The sequence below is a fragment of the Hyla sarda genome, chromosome 11 (assembly GCF_029499605.1).
Source record: "Hyla sarda isolate aHylSar1 chromosome 11, aHylSar1.hap1, whole genome shotgun sequence".
Lineage (NCBI taxonomy): Eukaryota > Metazoa > Chordata > Amphibia > Anura > Hylidae > Hyla > Hyla sarda.
Window position 1 is genome coordinate 12,510,119 of NC_079199.1, and position 20,899 is coordinate 12,531,017.

The 20,899-nt window shown below is 38.9% G+C and overlaps 1 protein-coding gene and 1 long non-coding RNA gene across 2 annotated transcripts in view; one reads left to right on the forward strand and one right to left on the reverse strand.

The window, feature by feature from the left end:
- Window positions 1-20,899, forward strand: part of ANKRD9 (ankyrin repeat domain 9) — a 111,781-nt gene that overhangs the window by 51,789 nt on the left and 39,093 nt on the right. The gene's annotated exons all lie outside the window — the stretch shown is intronic.
- LOC130295092 (uncharacterized) overlaps window positions 1,383-20,899 on the reverse strand; it is a 68,452-nt gene continuing 48,935 nt past the window's right edge. Inside the window, exons 3-5 of the long non-coding RNA XR_008848696.1 lie at window positions 18,361-18,503; window positions 1,935-2,018; window positions 1,383-1,838 (exon numbers count right to left, since the gene is read on the reverse strand). This is a non-coding gene — a long non-coding RNA (uncharacterized LOC130295092). The remainder of the gene's footprint in view (window positions 1,839-1,934; window positions 2,019-18,360; window positions 18,504-20,899) is intronic.

Below are 20,899 nucleotides of genomic sequence, written 5' to 3' on the forward strand. Positions count from 1 at the left end.
TGGATAACTGGCTCTACTGAGGATGGAAAAATGGTACAATCCGTTACAGCTCAGATTAACATGAATGAGATGCAGGGTGAACTTTGGGAAGCTTAATGGCTTGCTGGAACTTGTAGTGGTATAATTCTGCGACTGACTTCCTGTATGCCACCCACGCTAGACTTTAGTGACTTCGTCTTGACTTGAATTGATCCCCAGACTTTAGTGCTTACCGCCAGACTTTGACTTTCACTTGGGTAGTGGGGTTAACTGATAGAAGATGCGTGGTTGCTGGACTAGGCCTCAGGCCTCCTTCAGAATCACCTCACAGACTCCTCAGACTTCTCCCAACTGTAACTCTGGTTACACTATATATGGAGCAGGTTTTGAGCATTCCCATTGGGCGGATAAGTCACATGGTTCACCTCTGCATACTCCCCTAACAACAAGATTAAGTGACAAGTGCATAGAAAATACCAATAACTTAACCATTGCATAGCTTTATATTGTGAAATATAGAGTCCTGAGGAGAGTGGGCCCAAGACGGACATTGAAGCAGCATCTGCCACACAGGATGGGCAGGAGTACAGAAGAACACTTAATTCTGTACTGGGTCACCACAGATAGATAGATAGATAGATAGGAGATAGATAGATAGGAGATAGATAGATAGATAGATAGGAGATAGATAGATAGACATGAGATAGATAGATAGATAGATAGATATGAGAGAGATAGATAGGAGATAGATAGATATATAGATAGATAGACATGAGATAGATAGATAGTTATGAAATAGATAGATATGAGATAGATAGATAGATAGTTATGAGATAGATAGATAGATAGATATGAGAGAGATAGATAGATATGAGAGAGAGAGATAGATAGATATGAGAGAGAGAGATAGATAGATATGAGAGAGAGATAGATAGATATGAGAGAGAGATAGATATGAGAGAGATAGATAGATAGATATGAGAGCGATAGATAGATAGATATGAGAGAGATAGATAGATAGATATGAGAGAGATAGATAGATAGATAGATAGATAGATATGAGATAGATAGATAGATAGATAGATAGATATGAGAGAGATAGATAGATAGATATGAGATAGATAGATATGAGATAGATATGAGATAGATAGATATGAGATGGATAGATAGATAGATATGAGATAGATAGATATGAGATAGATAGATAGATAGATATGAGATAGATAGATATGAGATAGATAGATAGATAGATAGATATGAGAGAGATAGATAGATATGAGATAGATAGATAGATATGAGAGAGATAGATAGATATGAGATAGAAAGATAGATAGATAGATAGATAGATAGATAGATAAATAGATAGATAGATAGATAGCGGAAACACTGATCAATAATTTACATTCAGTGACAAATACAATAATAAATGACACCTGGAAAGGGGGGTTGAATACTTTTGTTTTTCACACAAATTTGTATATAGATTAAAATGCGCAGTAGAGATTGGATGTTGTATGTACCGGATATACCAGATCTCCTTATGCGCCATATTTAACACATCTTGCATCTGTATTCCATGTCTGAACATTGCATTCGGTTTGGACGGATTTCTTAATGAAATGAGGGCGATGGTTCTGCCTCCTGAGGGCGAGGAATCAGATTTATAAACCTTGTGTTTTTAGCTCAGTTTTCATCCGTAGTAATGATAATCTTGCAGGAGGAGGTTTCTCGCCCCGGCGCTTCATACATAAAATATTTTAATATATATATATATATATGCACCTTTATCAGCTCTGGGTCATCACTGTCACCACTCGAGTCTTTTCTTCTGGACAAAGTGTCCGTCTATGGATCTAAGTCTAAAATAAAAAAATAATTTACACATTATTTGTGCAGTTGGAAAGTTCTGTGTCCCCCACATGTAGCCTCCAATAGACATGTGATGCATAAATTACCAACTTTATGATGTGATGGGACGAGGACTGGAGGAGCTCCGGGGCGTAATATCTCCGGAATTGTCTGTGGATGGAAAATCTTCTCTATGGAAATGTAAGGAATAAGGATATATGCACATCAATCTCTAAATGTTAACACTTACTTATAAAAAGATTCACTGTCTATGTCTCTATCTCATATCCATCTATCTCATATCCATCTATCTCATATCCATCTATCTCATATCTATCTCAGATCCATCTATCTATCTCATATCCATCTATCTATCTCATATCCATCTATCTCATATCCATCTATCTCATATCCATCTATCTATCTCATATCTATCTATCTATCTATCTCATATCCATCCATCTATCTATCTCATATCTATCTATCTCTCATATCCATCTATCTATCTCATATCTATCTATCTCATATCCATCTGTCTCAAATCTGTCTCATATCTATCTCATATCCATCTATCTATCTATCTCATATCCATCTATCTATCTATCTCATATCCATCTATCTCATATCCATCTATCTCATATCTATCTCATATCCATCTATCTCATATCCATCTATCTATCTCATATCTATCTATCTATCTATCTATCTCATATCTATCTATCTCATATCCATCTATCTATCTCATATCTATCTATCTATCTATCTCATATCCATCCATCTATCTATCTCATATCCATCTATCTATCTATCTCATATCTATCTATCTCATGTCTATCTATCTCTCATATCCATCTATCTATCTCATATCTATCTGTCTCAAATCTGTCTCATATCTATCTCATATCCATCTATCTATCTATCTCATATCTATCTCATATCTATCTATCTATCTCATATCTATCTATCTCATATCCATCTATCTCATATCCATCTATCTCATATCTATCTTATATCCATCTATCTCATATCTATTTATCTATCTCATATCCATCTATCTCATATCTATTTATCTATCTCATATCCATCCATCTATCTATCTCATATCCATCTATCTATCTCATATCTATCTATCTATCTATCTATCTCTCATATCCATCTATCTATCTCATATCTATCTTATATCTATCTGTCTCATATCTATCTATCTATCTATCTCTCATATCTATCTATCTCTCATATCTATCTATCTCTCATATCTATCTATCTCTCATATCTATCTATCTCTCATATCTAACTGTCTATCCATCTATCTCATATCTATCTATATATCTATCTATCTATCTATCTATCTATCTATCTATCTCTCTCATATCTATCTATCTATCTCATATCTATCTATCTATCTCATATCTATCTATCTCATATCTATCTATCCATCTCATATCTATCTATCTATCTATCTATCTATCTCATATCTATCTATCTCCTATCTATCTATCTCCTATCTATCTATCTCCTATCTATCTATCTCATATCTATCTATCTATCGCACATCTATCTATCTATCGCATATCTATCTATCTATCGCATATCTATCTATCTATCTATCTATCAGATATCTATCTATCTATCTATCTCATATCTATCTCATACCTATCTATCTCATATCTATCTATCTATCTATCGCATATCTATCTCATATCTATCTATCTATCTCATATCTATCTATCTATCTCATATCTATCTATCTCATATCTATCTATCTCATATCTATCTATCTATCGCATATCTATCTCATATCTATCTATCTATCTATCTCTCTATCTATTTCTTATTTATTTATCCATCTGTCTTATATCTAATATCATTCAGAGGAACCTTAATAGGCAGAAGATAAGACATCTCAGACCTATGTGATGGATAATAGCAGCGGACACGTTATTACCAGGTGAATGTAGTATCTATGGTGACCATAGCGACATCGCTCCAGTGTATGATACCTGCATTATGCAGCCTGCGTACATTACATTACAGGGAAGTTATTGTGCAGTCAATGTTACTAAGTAGAAAATAATAAAATACATTTTGAAGATATTTTTTTTCTTTCCTGACTGTCACTCCCATCATCCCTCCGGTGGAGCGCACTGCACTCTCTTCTGCGTTGGTTTTTATCTCCTGTTGCGTAATAAATACCCTGTGTACCAAAAAGCCTTAATTACACAATCCCCAACCTGTGGCTTTTCAGCTTTTGCCAAACTACAACTCCCAGCATGCCCTGACAGCCCTTATTCTGTGGTACCCAACCTGTGGGTCTCCAGCTGTTGCAAAGGATACAACTCCCAGTATGCTCTGTGTACCCTGACAACCAGCATCATACACTTAGATCAATTTTTCTCAACCAGTGTGCCTCCAGCTGTTGCAAAACTACAACTCCCAGCATGCCCGGACAGCCAAAGGCTGTCCGGGCATGCTGGGAGTTGTAGTTTTGCAACAGCTGGAGGCATCCTTGTTATAGACAAAAGGAAGCTTAATAATTACATAATTTGTTTCCTTAATTATTACTACTTGTATTTTATAGTAATCCAACATCTGTATCACCCGAATGTTAAAGCATTTGCACCCCTATTCTAAAACAACAGTAAAAAGAGGTTTCTCATCTCCCTATTATGGAATTCCCATTTTTAGAAAAACATAGCTGCTTGTTTCGAAAAACAGCGCCATCCCTGTCTCCAGGTTGTGTGTGGTATTACAACTCTTCTTCATTCACTTCAGTTGAACTGGGCTGCAGTACCACACACAAACTAAGGACTATGGTGGCGCTGTCTACAACATGAGGTTCTCCAGCGGTTGCAAAATGACAACTTTCAGCATGTTCCGCCAACCTGGGCATGCTGGTAGCTGTAGTTATTTACCAGTTGGAGAACACTGGTTTGTTGCTTTCTAATGGAGACGTGATTGCATATGTTGTATGTTGCATTTTCTGTCTTATATAGGGAGAAAAAAAATTGATTTAAATTTTTTTTCCTTTTTCTTTGCACAAGCAGTCCTGCCAAGACGAGCAGCCGGGGAAGCTGGAAGGGGACGCGGGCTCCAAGATGCTGGTGTGTGTCTGTGTGTGGGAGGGATTGTTCTAGTGGATGGAACACAGCTTGGAAGTGGTGCCCAGGAAATAGAGGTTGTGTCTGTCAAAGCAGCGTTTGCAGGGACAACTACGCCCCACACTGTCCGCACCCGCAGGAAAAATGGGCTGTGGGGTGAGAAGCACTGAGAGAGGGGCCCCCCCCAGTGCACAGAGGGGCCCCTCCCGGAATGTCAGCTGCCAATTAGAGGTTACAGCAAGGATTCCAGTCCAGCCACATATGAAATCACCGAGCGGCAGCTTCTTTATTCCCTATTAATTCATGCTCCTGATGTGCCAGGAACAGCCGAATTAGTGGGAATAGTTTCCTATAATTGTTTGACTATTTACAGTCTAAGAGGAAGCTCCGGAGGCAACATAGCCCCTGTCCAGCGATTGTCTGAATTGTCCCTTATGTAAAATGCAAGGCTGTCAGACCGCCCGCCCCCCACTACTGATATACAAGGTGAGCAAAATGGCCTCCCTGAGGGTAAACCGGCTGCTGATGACCTCTCTGAGGGAATCGGAGTGTGCGTGCTGAAAAGCATTCCCTTGCTGAGTAATGTGCTTAAGGGGCCTCATTTATCAAAACTGAGAGTACATATGGACTTGTTGTCCATAGCAACTAATTACAGTGCAGCTCTCGTTACTATAACTGCTCCGGTAGAATGAGAGCTGAGCTGTGATTGGTCGCTATGTACAAGAATATAACTGCTATAATACTGCCTCCTATATACAAGAATATAACTACTATAATACTGCCTCCTATATACAAGAATATAACTACTATAATACTCCTCCTATATACAAGAATATAACTACTATAATACTGGTCCTATATACAAGAATATAACTACTATAATACTGCCCCTATATATAAGAATATAACTACTATAATACTGTCTCCTATATACAAGAATATAACTACTATAATACTGTCTCCTATATACAAGAATATAACTACTATAATACTGCCCCTATATACAAGAATGTAACTACTATAATACTGCTCCTATATACAAGAATGTAACTACTATAATACTGCTCCTATATACAAAAATATAACTACTATAATACTGCTCCTATATACAAGAATATAACTACTATAATACTGCTCCTATATACAAGAATATAACTACTATAATACTGCCCCTATATACAAGACTATAACTACTATAATACTGCTCCTATATACAAGAATATAACTACTATAATACTGCCTCCTATATACAAGAATATAGCTACTATAATACTGCCTCCTATATACAAGAATATAACTACTATAATACTGCTCCTATATACAAGAATATAACTACTATAATACTGCTCCTATATACAAGAATATAACTACTATAATACTGCTCCTATATACAAGAATATAACTACTATAATACTGCTCCTAAATACAAGAATATAACTACTATAATACTGCTCCTATATACAAGAATATAACTACTATATTACTGCTCCTAAATACAAGAATATAACTACTATAATACTGCTCCTATATACAAGAATATGACTACTATAATACTGCTCCTATATACAAGACTATAACTACTATAATACTGCTCCTATATACAAGAATATAACTACTATAATACTGCTCCTATATACAAGAATATAACTACTATAATACTGCTCCTATGTACAAGAATATAACTACTATAATACTGCCCCTACATACAAGAATATAACTACTATAACACTGTTCCTACATACAAGAATATAACTACTATAACACTGTTCCTACATACAAGAATATAACTACTATAATACAGCAGTAAACAACAGAGCCATGAAGCAATGCTCCTGGCAGTTCTCCTTTGTCTATCACAGTCTGAACACGTCCTATAAGTTGATACGGTAGGTTTTTTCGTCTCTCTCGCTTGAATAGATCTTTTCACGGGACACGAGGCCTTGGATGACTTGCGGATTTATTGTCTACATTGCACCACTGGGAGAGGACAAGAAGTTGCTCATTAAATTCCATCATCTTTGGCCTATCTCAGGGATTTCAAGGGTTAACTACTGGGATGATAGAAGAGAGCCGGCCCACCCCCGCACCCCCTTATATTCCACCCACCTGATACAGAACTCCCCGATTCTCACTGCCCTGCCCTTACTGCTGCAGTATACAGGAAAGACAGGTTCTCTGCTGGCTGCAGATTTCAGATGTAGAGCGCCGCCTAGAGGCCTGAGGTCAGATCTACAAAGGAGCCGCAGGAACTTTTCCGGGGGTCCTTTTTCTTCTGACCACTTAATATTTGGGGCTCAAAATAAAAAAAAATGTATTCTTTTTTTTTTATATTTGCCAATATTACTTTTTTGGGCTTTTGGTCATCCTAACCCTCTTTATATTAGAGCAGTGGTCTCAAACTGTGGCCCTCCAGATGTTGCAAAACTTCACCTCTCAGCATGCCTGGACAGCCGTTCACTTTGCGGGCATGCTGGGAGTTGAAGTTTTGCAACATCTGGAGGGCCATAGTGTGAGACCAATGTATTAGAGCATATTTGGGGGGGGGTCACCAACTTGAGGTCCCAATATATACACAATGAAAAAGAGTCACTTAAAGGGGCACTCCAACATCAGGTAAAACAAAAAAAATGCTGCTTAAGCTCTGCAGAAAAGAATAGCTGCAGAACCTACTGTATTTATTCCCTGTCTGCTCCTCTGCCTGTAGCATTGTTCCGTTTAAGGCAGCATGCCATAATTACACCTCAGTTTTACCGGAATGTCTCAATAAAGAGATATTTATGTGTATATGACAGGGAGATGGTGATGTTGCTGCAGCAGCTGGTTCAGAGGTGATGACATCACTCAGGGGCGGGGCTTTATCTCAGATACAAGATCTAGCCATGCCTCTTGAGACAGCCGAGGATGATGCAAAGTCTCACTAGAAAGAAAGGGGCATGGGAGCTGCAGAGACAACACCAAACTAACAATGAGAGGACAACACAACTTACTGTCAGAAGAGAGGGAGGAGCCGGGAAGCTGCTGAGACAACACTTCACTGACAATAAGAGGACTACACAACTTCCTTTTAGGGGAGAGGGAGGAGCTCCTATAATGCGCCTATATAATATAACTCCTATAATATGGCCTCCTATATACAAGAATATAACTACTATAATACTGCTCCTATATACAAGAATATAACTACTAAAATACTGCTCCTATATACAAGAATATAACTATTATAATACTGCTCCTATATACAAGAATATAACTACTATAATACTGCTCCTATATACAAGAATATAACTACTATAATACTGCTCCCTATGTACAAGAATATAACTACTATAATACTGCCCCCTACATACAAGAATATAACTACTATAATACTGCTCCTATATACAAGAATATAACTACTATAATACGGCTCCTATATACAAGAATATAACTACTATAATACTGCCTCCTATATACAAGAATATAACTACTATAATACTGCTCCTATATACAAGAATATAACTACTATAATACTGCTCCTATATACAAGAATATAACTACTATAATACTGCTCCTATATACAAGAATATAACTACTATAATACTGTCTCCTATACACAAGAATATAACTACTATAATGCTGCCCCTATATACAAGAATATAACTACTATAATACTGCTCCTATACACAAGAATATAACTACTATAATGCTGCCCCTATATACAAGAATATAACTACTATAATACTGCTCCTATGTACAAGAATATAACTACTATAATACTGCTCCTATATACAAGAATATAACTACTATAATACTGCTCCTATGTTGTTTTATGGTGTGTATGATGTCTGGTGATGGGAACTCCTATTGCAATGTTGTTGCGCTGCCGGTGTGTGGGGGTTCAGTCCCTCTCCAAGGTTTTTTGCACTGTATATAAATAAGGGGGAGAACTTTCCTTTAGGCAGCATTACTCCCTGACAGCATGGGGCAGCACTATGGCATGTATTTTTCTGCATTCTCGAATTTTACTCTTTCGCCTCAGGCAGAAAGAAGACTCGAAGGAGCTGTAAAAAACAAACCAAAAAAAAAAGAGTGCGCGTTTCAGGGTGAAGCTGCTGCTTGCTCATTGATAATACATGTATCAATGTAGATTGATAAATTGCAAAACTACAACTACCAGTATGCCTAATACTACTATAATACATAATGAAAAAACAAAATAATAATATTAATCATAGTAATAAATATAATTATACAAAATAAATACATAAATACATAATAATAATAATAATACTAAATAAATAAATAATTAATAATGCATATAATTTATTAATAATAATAAAGGGGTTATCCGGTGGAGTACCAACTGGTGCCAGAAAGTTAAACAGATTTGTAAATTACTTCTATAAAAAATCTTAATCCTTCCAGTACTTATCAGCTGCTGAATAATACAGAGGAAATTATTTTCTTTTTGGAACACAGAGCTCTCTGCTGAATCATGACCACAGTGCTCTCTGCTGATATCTCTGTCCATTTTTGGAACTGTCCAGAGCAGCATATGTTTTCTATGGGGATATTCTCCTACTCTGGACAATTCTTAAAATGGACAGAGGTGTCGGCAGAGAGCTCTGTGTTCCAAAAAGAAAATAATTTCCTCTGTAGTATTCAGCAGCTAATAAGTAAAAATAAATATTATGCCAGTGGTCTCCAGCTGTTGCAAAACTACAACTCCCAGCATACCTAATACTACTATTGTGCAAATAATACACTGCTCAAAAACATAAAGGCAACACTAAGATAACACATCCTAGATCTGAATGAATGAACTAATCGTATGAAATACTTTCATCTTTACATAGTTGAATGCGCTGACAACAAAATCACACAAAAATTATCAATGGAAATCAAATGTATCAACCCATGGAGGTCTGGATATGGAGTCACACTCAAAATCACAGTGGAAAACCCCCCTACAGGCTGATCCAACTTTATGTAATGTCCTTAATACAAGTCACAATGAGGCTCAGTAGTGTGTGTGGCCTCCACGTGCCCGTATGACCTCCCTACAATGCCTGGGCATGGTCCTGATGAGGTGGAGGATGGTCTCCTGAGGGATGTCCTCCTAGACCTGGACTAAAGCATCCGCCAACTCCTAGACAGTCTGTGGTGGATGGAGCGAGACGTCCCAGATGTGCTCAATCGGATTCAGGGGAACGGGCGGCCAGTCCATAGCATCAATGCCTTCCTCTTGTAGGAACTGCTGACACACTCCAGCCACATGAGGTCTAGCATTGTCTTGTATTAGGAGGAACCCAGGGCCAACCGCACCAGCATATGGTCTCACATGGGGTCTGAGGATCTCATCTCTGTACCTAATGGCAGTCAGGCTATCTCTGGCAAGCACATGGAGGGCTGTGCGGCCCCCAAAGAAATGCCACCCCACACCATTACTGACCCACCGCCAAACCGGTCATGCTGTAGGATGTTGCAGGCAGCAGAACGTTCTCTGCGGTGTCTCCAGATTCTGTCTTTTCTGTCACATGTGCTCAGTGTGAACCTGCTTTCATCTGTGAAGAGCACAGGGCGTTAGTGGCGAATTTGCCAATCTTGGTGTTCTCTGGCAAATGCCAAACATCCTGCGCGGTGCTGGGCTGTAAGCACAACCACCACATGTGGATGTCGGGCCCTCATACCACCCTCATGGAGTCTGTTTCTGACCATTTGAGTGGATACATGCACATTTGTGTCCTGCTGGAGGACATTTTGCAGGGCCCTGGCAGTGCTACTCCTGCTCCACGTTGCACAAAGGTGGAGGTAGAGGTCCTGCTGCTGGGTTGTTGCCCTCCTACGGCCTCCTCCACGTTTCCTGATGTACTGGCCTGTCTCCTGGTAGCGCCTCCATGCTCTGGACACTACGCTGACAGACACAGCAAACCTTCTTGCCACAGCTCGCATTGATGTGCCATCCTGGATGAGCTGCACTACCTGAGCCACTTGTGTGGGTTGTAGACTCCGTCTCATGCTACCTCTAGAGTGAAAGCACCGCCAGCATTCAAAAGTGACCAAAACATCAGCCAGGAGGCATAGGAACTGAGAAGTGGTCTGTGGTCACCACCTGCAGAACCACTCCTTTATTGGGGGGTGTCTTGCTAATTGCCTATAATTTCCACCTGTTGTCTGTTCCATGTGAAATTGATTGTCAATCAGTGTTCTTCCTGAGTGGACAGTGGGATTTCACACAAGTGTCAGTGACTTGGAGTTACATTGTGTTGTTTATGTTCCCTTTATTTTTTTTTTTGCAGTTTACATAATAATAATAATAATATAAATAATAATATAAATACATAATATTAATAATAATAACACTAAATAAATAACAATATAAATACATAATATAAATAATAATAACACTAAATAACAATATAAATACATAATATAAATAATAATAACACTAAATAAATAACAATATAAATACATAATATAAATAATAACACTAAATAATAATATAAATACATAATATAAATAATAATAACACTAAATAAATAATCATATAAATACATAATATTAATAATAATAACACTAAATAAATAATAATATAAATACATAATATAAATAATAACACTAAATAAATAATAATATAAATACATAATATAAATAATAACACTAAATAAATAATAATATAAATACATAATATAAATAATAATAATAATAAAACAATAATGATAATTGATTAATAAATAATAGAACACTAGTTGGGAAACACGGTCATAATACGATACATCTATGAAGTGCTATGTGTAAGTCTAGAATCACAAGTAGTTTTTTTATTTTATTATTTTTTTTTTTTAAATGTTTGATCATTTAGTCACATCGATTTACACAACATTAAATCTGCTGCAGATCCCGCACGCGACAATACACTCAGATTCAGGATACGGTTAATCATTGGCAAAGTTGTCCCCTTTGCTTTTCACTGCAGCTTTGCTTGTCTAGATTTGCAGAACTAAACTTGATTTGGCAGAAAAGAGGGCGAGTCTTAGGGGCTATAAAATGACATTACTCAAGTAAGTGCTCATTGAGTGACATATGTCTCACCCATGCATGGCCAACCACAGGGTATAAGGATGATGCCCCCCCCCCCCCCCCCCCCCCTTCCATGTTTTTTTTTTTTTTCTGCCTGCAGGCCGTCTGTTTGCAATCTGACACCCTCCCTGCTGCCGCAGATGCTTCCTTCCTGCTGGGTCAACCTCTTTCTTCTGCTGCCGCCTCCTGCTGATACTCGCCCTCCATCTCAGCTTTCCACCTGTTGCCTTTTGTGATGATGTAATGTGCCAGGGGCTAATAGATCCCATATCGTGCCCCTATAGATGGCGGTCCAGAAGGTATAGATACAGAACGGCTCTATAGTCTGCACCGTATGGTGATTCTAGACCAGTGGTCTTCAGCCTGTGGACCTCCAGATGTTGCAAAACTACAACTCCCAGCATGCCCGGACAGCCGTTGGCTGTCCGGGCATGCTGGGAGTTGTAGTTTTGCAACATCTGGAGGTCCGCAGGTTGAAGACCACTGTTCTAGACCATGGACCTAAAGTTATATGTTCAGTTTTTGTACTTTGTTCACATTTTTCATTCAAATTATCTATCTAAATATACAGCAAACATAGGGCAGCACTCCCGGTGGTAGAGTGGATTAGTGCAGGTAGTCACACGGCGGGGTCACAGGCACAGAAAGACTAAAAAGAAGGCAAAACTGCAGTTCTGCCTTCTATCTATCTATCTATCTATCTCTCTATATCTATTTATCTATACAGTCATGGCTGTAAATGTTGGCACCCCTGAAATTATTTCTCACAGGAAAGGATTGCAGTAACACATCTTTTGCTATACACATGTTTATTCCCTTTGTGTGTATTGGAACTAAACCAAAAAAGGGAGGAAAAAAAAAGCAATTGGACATAATGTCACCAAACTCCAAAAATGGTCTGGACAAAATTATTGGCGCCCATAACTTAATATTTGGTTGCACACTCTTTGGAAAAATAAATGAAATCAGTGGCTTCCTATAACAATCAATAAGCTTCTTACACCTCTCAGCCGGAATGTTGGACCACTCTTCCTTTACAAACTGCTCCAGGTCTCTCTTATTGGAAGGCGCCTTTTCCCAACAGTAATTATAAGATCTCTCCACAGGTGATCAATGGGATTTAGATCTGGACTCATTGCTGACACTTCAGAACTCTCCAGCGCTTTGTTCCCATCCATTTCTGGGGGCTTTTTGACATATGTTTGGGGTCATTGTCCTGCTGGAAGACCCAAGATCTCAGACACAAACCCAGCTTTCTGACACTGGGCTGTACAGTGCGACCCAAAATCCATTGGTAATCCTCAGATTTCATGATGTCTTGTACACATTCAAGGCCCCCAGTGCCAGAGGCAGCAAAACAACCCAAAACATCATTGACCTCCACCATATTTCACTGTAGGTACTGTGTTCTTTTCTTTGTAGGCCTCATTCTGTTTTCGGTAAACAGTAGAATGATGTGCTTTACCAAAAAGCTCTATCTTGGTCTCATCTGTCCACAAGACGTTTTCCCAGAAGGATTTTGGTTACTCAAGTTCATTTTCGTAAAATGTAGTCTTGCTTTTTTATGTCTCTGTGTCAGCAGTGGGGTCCTCCTGGGTCTCCTCCATAATGGGGTCCTCCTGGGTCTCCTCCATAGTGGGGTCCTCCTGGGTCTCCTCCATAGTGGGGTCCTCCTGGGTCTCCTCCATAGTGGGGTCCTCCTGGGTCTCCTCCATAGTGGGGTCCTCCTGGGTCTCCTCCATAATGGGGTCCTCCTGGGTCTCCTCCATAGTGGGGTCCTCCTGGGTCTCCTCCATAGTGGGGTCCTCCTGGGTCTCCTCCTTAGCGTTTCTTTTCATTTAAATGTCGACGGATAGTTCGCGCTGACACTGATGCTCCCTGAGCCTGCAGGACAGCTTGAATATCTTTGGAACTTGTTTGGGGCTGCTTATCCACCATTCAGACTATCCTGCGTTGACACCTTTCATCAATTCTTCTCTCCCGTCCACACCCAGGGAGATTATCTACAGTGCCATGGGTTGTAAACTTCTTGATAATGTTGTGCACTGTGGACAAAGACAAATCTAGATCTCTGGAGATGAACTTGTAACCTTGAGATGGTTGATATTTTTCCACAATTTTGGTTCTCAAGTCCTCAGACAGTTCTCTTCTCCTCTTTCTGTTGTCCATGCTTAGTGTGGCACACACAGACACACAATGCAAAGACTAAGTGAACTTCTCTCCTTTTTAATCTGCTTTCAGGTGTGATTTTTATATTGCCCAAACCTGTTACTTGCCCCAGGTGAGTTTAAAGGAGCATCACATGCTTGAAACAATCTTATTATTTTTTATTTATTTTTTTGACAATTTTGAAAGGGTGCCAATAACTTTGTCCAGCCCATTTTTGGAGTTTGGTGACATTATGTCCAATTTGCTTTTTTTTCCTCCTTTTTTTGGTTTAGTTCCAAAACACACAAAGGGAATAAACGTGTGTATAGCAAAACATGTGTTACTGCAATCCTTTCCTGTGAGAAATACTTAATCTACTTAAAAAATTTCAGGGGTGCCAACATTTATTGCCATGACTGTATATCTCATATCTATCTATATCTATAGTTACCTGTGAAAGTAATTTAACTCTTTTCTATGTGAACCTGAGTGCTGTTACCTTCTTTTATGTGGATATATTTGGGACTTCTCGAAAAAAAAGTCCAACTATAGCTGGCACCATTGAAAATCATCATTACTACAAGTGCTGCCCAAAATCTCTGGAACTTCCTATCTATTTACTGTATATGTGTGTGTGTGTATTTATATATATATTTGTGTGTGTCTATTCTACACATAAATACATATATATGTTTCTTCCAGCCTAACTTCTAAATGGCCGGAGGTATATTGAAACTTGGCCACATGTAACTTATATGTTAACAAAAAATATAGGGTAGTTAAATTCACCCTAACCAACCCCCATTTGTCAGGGTGAGGGTTTTGCCTGAAGTTCTATGCAAGTCTATGGACTTCCAGTACATCTCCTAATCACGTTACTCTCAGGCTGCAGAGATTGTCCGGGACTTTTATACATCCTGCTGACTGTCCGGCAGGCAGGTGGAGAGAAAAGTTAGTGTGGGGGACGGGATATGAGGATGGGATATTAGGACAGGATATGAGGATGGGATATGGGGACCAGATATGAGGATGCGATATGGGGACGGGATATGGGGACCAGATATGAGGACGGGATATGGGGACCAGATATGAGGACGGGATATGGGGGACCAGATATGAGGACGGGATATGGGGACCAGATATGAGGACGGGATATGGGGACCAGATATGAGGACGGGATATGGGGACCAGATATGAGGACGGGATATGGGGACCAGATATGAGGACGGGATATGGGGACCAGATATGAGGTTAGGCTATGATGACTGGATTTGGGGACAGGATATGGGGACCAGATATGAGGATGGGATATGGGGACCAGATATGAGGACGGGATATGGGGACCAGATATGAGGACGGGATATGGGGAACAGATATGAGGTTAGGATATGATGACTGGATTTGGGGACGGGATATGAGGTCAGGATATGAGGATGAGATATAAAGTTGGGATATGAGGACGGGGTATGAGGTCTGAATATGCTCACTTATTTTGCAGTTTGTTTTGTTTTTTTCCTTCAAAAATAGTGGGTTTTAGTGGCTTTTTTTTCCTTTTGGTGTATTTTTCCCCACTGTGTTTTTATCATTACAAGTCATGTGGTTAATTCATCATGTGACTCAAAGATTTTTACTGAATAATTGGGAGGAGAAAAATCCCCAAATGCCAATGCTTTAGAAAATAAGTTTTTGGGAGAAAAAACAAAAAACCAAGAGATTCCCTGAAAAATGCCATTGTCTGAACACGCTGCGATTTTAGAAAACTGCCAAAAAGCGGCAAGCAGGTTTGGCATTTCATAATTCCCTTTTGACTTTCAACTAACATCTGGATGCAACTTTTTTTTTCTTCTTTTCTTTTTCTTTTTTTTTTTGCTTAATTGAGGCAATTTGGGCATTTTGGGGGTATTTTTGCCTAAAAAAAACAAACAAAGAGAAAAAAAAAAAAAAGTAGTGGATACCCAGCCTTAATCTGACCAGATACAATTGAAGCCAACCTTCCCCTGCAAAATAAATATGCCTGTACAGGTTTCCAGTCTTTGGATTCACTGACAGCAAGCAGAGATCTTGAAAGAAGTGAACAGTCTGTTAAATTCATACAATTTCACTATACAATGGTTGAGCTTTGTTTACGTGTATAGGGGAAGTCACAGGCTCTGTGGCCACCAGTCAGGACGTCACCTCCCCATCCCAGATGCATGCCGGCTGTGGATGTCATCCAGTGTCGCAGTGTTTGCCTTTCCCGTGTAGATCTCATTACAATCCCCTCACTGCATCATCACTGACAGCCTGGAGCAAGAACAGCCACAGAGCAGTGTTTCCCAACCAGGGTGCCTCCAGCTGTTGCAAAACTACAACTTCCAGCATGCCCGGACAGCCAACGGCTGTCCGGGCATGCTGGAGGTTGTAGTTTTGCAACAGCTGGAGGCACCCTGATTGGGAAGAACTGACTTATAGCTTTGTTTAGCTTGACCTTCCAGGTAGCAGTGGGTGGGAACACTTATTAGGGAATGTTCACCCAGTAGAATGTCCGCCTGGAAAATTTCCTGGCAGACGTTCCACAGTTTTCATGTACTGCCGGCACTAGGACCGCTCGGAAATTCCCTGTCTCCATAGATGGATACGAATATAGGAAAAAAACAACCTTGGCAGCAGGCGCTCAGGATCCCAGAAGAAGTAGTCACATTCAGGTCATAAAGTGGCAAAGTGCAGCAACTTTATTTGATGTACAGCAATAAAACAATGACGCGTTTCGGGGTGAAACTACCCCTTCATCAGATTGACTGTGGTATGCTGGCAAAGTGCAGCAACTTTATTTGATGTACAGCAATAAAACAATGACACGTTTCAGGGTGAAACTACCTCTTCATCAGATTGACTGTGGTACCCCCCCCCCCCCCCCTTATCCAGGGTAACGCACGAGGCGCCGCTTTCCGGTCACTTTTTTTTACTTGTCTCCATAGATGGCAATGCATTTCCAAGCGGATTCTGCAAAAAGCATTGTCAATTCTTTCTGCAGAGGTTGGAATTTCCGCGGCAGATGTTTCCACCGCGGAAATTCCGCCAAGTACACAGTGGAGCAGAATCGAGAATTTTTTTTCCCCCACTGTGTGAATTGGGCCTTAGGATGTACTTCTGCATAGTTATTTGTAGGGTATATTCACACAGCGGAATACCGCACAGATTTTGTTCAGCAATTACGGTGCAATTTTGGCAGAATTCTGTGATCTCTAAACACACAATTCTGCCGAAATTCAATCCACGTTGAGTTCAATTGGATCTTGCCCGCAATTCAGGTTTTTAAAGGGGTACTCCAGTGGAAAAGATTTTTTTTATATCAACTGGTACCAGAAAGTTTAACAGATTTGTAAATGACTTCTTTAAAAAAATCTTAATTCTTCCAGTACTTATCAGCTGTTGTATGCTCCACAGGAAGTTGTATTTCTTTCTGGAGTTCTTTCCAGTCTAACCACAGTGCTCTCTGCTGACACCTCTGTCCATGTCAGGAACTGTCCAGAGTAGGAGCAAATCCCCATAGCAAACCTATCCTGCTCTGGACAGTTCCTGACATGGACAGAGGTGTCAGCAGAGAGCACTGTGCTCAGACTGGAATGAACTACACAACTTCCTGTGGAGCGTACAGCAGCTGATAAGTAATGGAAGGCTTAAGATTTTTAAATATAAATAATTTACAAATCTGTTTTCATTTCTGAAACCAGTTGATCTGAAAAAAAAAATTTTTAAATTGTTTTCCACCGGAGTACCCCTTTAAACATTGTGGAATGTGGGATTTCTGCAGCAGACATTCCGCCGTGGAAATTCTGCTGTGTAAATGGGACAGCGGAATTCCATTAAACATAAAGGGGCTTTAAATTTTGACAGACTGTCTGGCGGAATTCCGCACAGAGATTCCACCATCTAAACATAGCTTAATATTGGAGAATGGCAGTTACTATATAGTTACATTGTTGCACTGGCGATAAGGTGTATATATATATATATATATATATATATATATATATATATATATATATAAAAGAAAACATAAAATCCATTAAGTTCAGACTATACTTCTACTATGTACGTAGACATAGAAAGAGCTCCAGCTCACCCAGCCCGGACTGATTTTTTGCAGGTAAAAACTGAGTTTTATTGGCACCCAACCACAGGAAACATAGACAAAAGTAACGCGTTTCAAGCGCCAAACAATGCGCTCTTAGTCACAGGTTTTTACCTGAAAGAGCCGGATCATCTCTTCTTGTCTATACTCCTACCATGTCGAGTTCTTAAAATTTAGACTTCCCTGATGCTTTCTCTTGTATACAAACATGTTTTTATTCACTTACAGCAAGCAGAGATATTAAAAATGCTGAGAGCCTGAAATACAAATTTTGTTAAAAAAAAAGACTTTTAGCTTTATTCATCCTGAGCTTCCAGGTTCATGCATAAAAGAACTGCAGTGAAGACTGACAGGCCCAACATTGAAAGGAACAAGCATGTACAACTCTGCTATGCTGGAAATCCCCAGTTAAAGGGGTACTCCGGTGGAAAACTTTATTTTCTTTTTTTTTTTGCTTTTTTTTTTAAATCAACTGATGCCAGAAAGTTAAACAGATTTGTAAATTACTTCTATTAAAAAAAATCGTAATCCTCCCAGTACTTATTAGCTGCTGAATACTACAGAGGAAATTCTTTTCTTTTTGAAACACAGAGCTCTCTGCTGACATCACGAGCACAGTGCTCTCTGCTGACATCTCTGTCCATTTTAAGAACTCTCCAGAGTAGGAGAAAATCCCCATAGAAAACATATGCTGCTGTGGACAGTTCCTAAAATGGACAGAGATGGCAGCAAAGAGCACTGTGGTCATGATGTCAGCAGAGAGCTCTGTGTTCCAAAAAGAAAATAATTTCTTCTGTAGTATTCGGCAGCTAAAAAGTACTGGAAGGGTAAAGATTTTTTAATAGAAGTAATTTACAAATCTGTTTAACTTTCTGGCAGTTAATTTATATAAAAAAAAGTTTTCCACCGGAGTACCCCTTTAATTTATGTGGGGGCTCCTAATCCCTTTTGTGCTTCCCCTAGTAGAATGATCTCGTTCACTGACAGCAGTCAGAGATTCTACAATGCAGTTGTGCATTTCTGTTCTATATATGTACCAAAGAACTAAGTGAGCTTTATAAATAAATAAACAAGGATAATAATTATCATCATCATCATTATTAATATTAATATTAATTATCATGATTATCCATAATACATAATAAAATTATTATTATTATTTATATTATTATATATGTATTATTTATTTAGAATTATTCATTATTATTTACATTATGTATTATTATGAATAATAAATACTCCTGAATAAATTAATTAATAAATACATAATAATAATATATGATTAAATTAAAATATAATATAATAAAAAATAACATAATAAAATAATAATAAATAATAATACATTATTATATAAAAAATCACTAATAATACTAAAATAGTAATAATTTGTCAGTGGTCTCCAAAATGTGGACCTTCAGCTTTTGCACAACTACAACTCCCAGCATGCCCGGACAGCCGTTGGCTGTCCGGGCATGCTGGGAATTGTAGTTTTGCAAAAGCTTAATGTGACCAGTTTGGAGACCGCTAATATATTATATTTTTTTAAATTTCATCCTGAGCTTCCTGGTTCATGAATAGCGCCAGATTTTTGTATTGTTCTTATATGTCCCTTAGCTGACCCTGACCTCGCACCACTACTAATTTTCGCTCGAGCTATATGGGGCCACCAGGGGCTCCGCTCATCTGGCATTCTCTGCCCCATTACGTCACATCTTGGAAGTGCACAGTTTTGGATCATTCTAAAAGTTGACTCCATCACCACGTATAGTCTGTGCAAAAAAAAAAAAAAAAAAATCGCACCTCCCTGTCGCCATGGTAACAAGCGGCGCTTCCTACCGTCTCCTCACAAGATTAAATAACAGGCAATTAAAGTGCGAATCAATTTAGACGACTCCCTGTCGGATTATTTTTTGGATATCTGTGTCGCAGACAGTTGTGCCCCCCAATGTCCTAATTTGTGGAGAATTCCTCGGAGACGGCGAAAGACGCAAAACTCAAAATCCTTCAGACTGTTGTTATAGAGATCGATGAATGTTATGCGCTTAAGGTGGAAATGCTGAATAGGAAACTCGCGTGTCTCGTACCACCTTAAAAACTAAGCAAAACAAAATACTGTAATCTTATGCTGCATTACAGCAGATATATCAGTATCTATATATATATATATATATATATATATATATATATATATATATATATATATACACACACACATATAATGTAGTCTGAAATCTACTTCCTGTCTCAAAAGATGTGCAAAGCTACAGCTGTCTACCCCCCATGCTTTACACTGCAGCTCTGTTCCATGTATCATGTGCTCCTTTCAGGGGCGTACCTAGAGCATTTGGCACTCGGGGCGGACCCTTTGTTTGGCACCTGCACACCTCTTAAGAAAATAAAACCCAGCACACCCCCTAATAAAACCCATTACCCCCCTTAATAAAATAAAACCCTGCACACCCCCCTTAATAAAATAAAACCCAGCACACCCCCTTAATAAAATAAAACCCAGCACACCCCCTAATAAAACCCATTACCCCCCTTAATAAAATAAAACCCTGCACACCCCCCTTAATAAAATAAAACCCAGCACACCCCCTTAATAAAATAAAACCCAGCACACCCCCTTAATAAAACCAATGAACCCCCTTTA